This window comes from Triticum aestivum, chromosome 2A (genome assembly GCF_018294505.1).
Source record: "Triticum aestivum cultivar Chinese Spring chromosome 2A, IWGSC CS RefSeq v2.1, whole genome shotgun sequence".
Classification (NCBI taxonomy): domain Eukaryota; kingdom Viridiplantae; phylum Streptophyta; class Magnoliopsida; order Poales; family Poaceae; genus Triticum; species Triticum aestivum.
The window spans coordinates 644,749,454-644,752,817 of NC_057797.1; positions in this window are offsets into that span (position 1 = coordinate 644,749,454).

Genomic DNA, 3,364 nt, shown 5'->3' on the forward strand with positions numbered 1-3,364 from the left:
ATCGATTTGCGATCAGGGTACCATCAATTGAAGGTTCGAGAGCAGGACATACCTAAGATAGCGTTCACCACGAGATATGGACTGTATGAGTATACCGTTATGTCATTTGGATTGACTAACGCACCTGCCTATTTTATGAACCTGATGAACAAAGTGTTTATGGAGTTTTTGGATAAGTTCGTCGTAGTGTTCATTGATGACATCCTGGTTTATTCAAAGAATGAAGAGGAGCATAAGGAACATTTGCATTTGGTTTTGGAGAAACTAAGGGAACATCAGTTATATGCCAAATTCAGCAAATGCGAGTTTTGGTTAAAGGAAGTTGGATTCCTCGGACATGTTATATCTGGAGAGGGTATATCAGTTGACCCCGCAAAGGTTGAGATCGTAACCGAATGGGAAGCACCAACAATAGTTGGAGAGATCCAGAGTTTTCTTGGACTCGCAGGATACTACCGGAGATTTATTGAGAATTTCTCAAAGATTGTGAAGCCTATGATGGAGTTGTTGAAGAAGGATACTAAGTTCAAATGGACTGAGGAGTGTGAGGCTAGTTTCCAGGAGTTGAAGAAACGTTTGGTCACCTCACCAGTATTGATTTTGCCAGATCAGACCAAGGATTATGAGGTGTATTGCGACGCTTCACATCGAGGACTTGGAGCAGTACTTATGCAGGAAGGGAGAGTTGTTTCATATGCTTCACGACAACTGAAGTCTCATGAGTTGAATTATGCCACGCATGATTTGGAGTTAGCAGCCGTAGTGCATGCATTGAAAACGTGGAGACATTTCCTTATTGGAAATCATTGTGAGGTGTACACGGATCACAAGAGTTTGAAGTACATTTTCACGTAGAAGGAGTTGAACCTCAGACAAAGGAGATGGTTGGAGCTCATCAAGGATTATGACATGAGATTGCATTACCATCTCGGAAAAGCTAATATAGTAGCTGACGCATTGAGCCATAAGAGCCATGTCAAAACCCTAGTGATGGGGAAAATACCCAAGGAATTAGCAGAAAACCTTCGTGAGCTATGTTTGGAAATAGTTCCGAGAGGCTATGTAGCAACATTGGAGATTCAGTCAACACTGATGGATAAAATCAGAGAAGCCCAGAAATCTGACAAAGAGATTGCAGCTATAAAAGAGAAATTGAGCAAAGGAAAAGCAAAGGGATTTCGTGAGGATGAGCACGATACCCTATGGTTTGAGGACCGTGTTTATGTGCCCAATGACCCGGAGATCAGGAAGTTGATTTTGCACGAGGCACACGATTCACCATATTCGATTCACCCAGGGAATACCAAGATGTATTTGGATTTGAAGGAAACATTCTGGTGGACCGGAATGAAGAAGGATATTGCAGCATATGTAGCAGTTTGTGATGTATGTCAGAGAGTAAAGGCAGAGCATCAGAAGCCAGCAGGATTGTTACAACCATTGTCGATACCCGAATGGAAGTGGGATAAGATAGGCATGGATTTTATCACGGGACTACCCAGGACAAAGGCAGGCTACGATTCGATATGGGTAGTAGTTGATCGTTTGACAAAGGTAGCACATTTTATCCCAGTTAAGACCACTTACACCAGTGCTAAGTTGGCAAAGATATACATGACTAGGAGCATTTGTTTGCATGGAGTTCCGAGGAGTATCGTATCAGATAGAGGAACCCAATTTACCTCAAAGTTTTGGAATCTGTTGCATGAAACTTTAGGAACCAGACTAGAGTTCAGCACAGCTTTTCATCCGCAGACGGATGGACAGACCGAGAGAGTCAATCAGATTTTGGAAGATATGCTGAGAGCTTGTGCACTAGATTATGGATCTAGTTGGGACGATAACTTGCCGTATGCGGAGTTTTCTTATAACAACAGTTACCAAACCAGTTTGAAGATGGCACCTTTCGAAGCTTTATACGGAAGGAGGTGCAGGACACCGTTGTCATGGGACGAAGTTGGAGACCGTCAATTCTTTGGACCAGATTTGATTAAGGAGTCTGAATGGAAAGTTAAGTTGATTCGCGATAGGCTCAAGGTAGCCCAGTCCAGGCAGAAGAGCTACGCAGATTCTAAATGCAAGGAGACAGTTTACGAAACCGGAGACAGAGTTTATCTCCGAGTATCCCCACTTCGAGGAGTTAAGCGCTTTGGAGTTAAGGGAAAGTTAGCACCGCGTTTTGTTGGACCGTACAAGATCTTGCAACGTATGGGAGAAGTCGCTTATAAGTTGGAATTACCAGAGGGACTGTCAGGAGTTCATGATGTATTCCATGTTTCTCAGCTGAAGAAATGTCACGCCGAGATGGCGGAGGTACCGCTAAGAGATACCGTGCCACTCGAAGCGATTCAGTTGAAGGACGACTTAACGTATGAGGAGAAGCCAGTCAAGATTCTCGATTATGCCAACAGAGTTACTCGCAACAAGGTTATCAAGTTTTGCAAAGTTCATTGGAACCACCACTCAGAGGATGAAGCCACCTGGAAAAGAGAAGAAGATTTGCTCAAGGACCACCCTCACCTATTTTCTAGCCAACCCGAATCTCGAGGGCGAGATTCATCTTAAGGGGGGTAGGTTTGTAACATCCCAAATTTTCAATTTGGAATGTTATACATAGATCATCATGCATATCATATTTCTCTTGCATTTTGCCCGATCCTAGAAATTTCACGCAACTCAAGGACCCTCGGAGAGAGTTGGAGATTTCGTTATTTTCATATTTGAGTTTTCTCAAATTTCGAAAAGAGGATCATTTGATTTATTTATTTCATCTTCAATTATTTTTCCAATATCAAAAATATAAAAGAGGGAATAATATGACTTTCCCAAAATTGAGGAAAAATGAAGATTTAATAAATAGATCAAATTTTGGTTTTGCCGGAGTTTTGTTTGCTTTTTATTTGGATAGGGAAAAATGCGCGTTTTCAAAAATTGCATTTTAGGCCCGGAGTAAAGTTCATTTTGTTCGACTCATTTTTAGGAGTCGGGGAAAATTTACTTTAGGAGTTTTGGAGTTAGTTTAGATAGTTTTTCTTTTGTTTTTCTGCGCGCGTAACCGTTAAAAAAGGACCAGGCCAGCCGGGCCAAAGGCCCAGCCAGCCGGCCGCCTCCCCAGCTGCGCGCGTGCGCCAGCGCCCCAGGCCGCCGCCTCTCGCTCGAGCCGAGTCCCAGCGGGACTCTGGCCACCGTAGCCCCTTGCCTCTTTTCCTTTGTTTCGTTTTCCTTTTCCTACTCTATTTCTTGTCCCCTACCCCAAGAAACCCCCTCCCCTCACCTATATAAATACCCCCACACCCCCCCTCCAAAACATCAAATCAAACCCCAAGCCCCACACCACCCCGCGCCTCCCAAAGCCGCGCCCCAC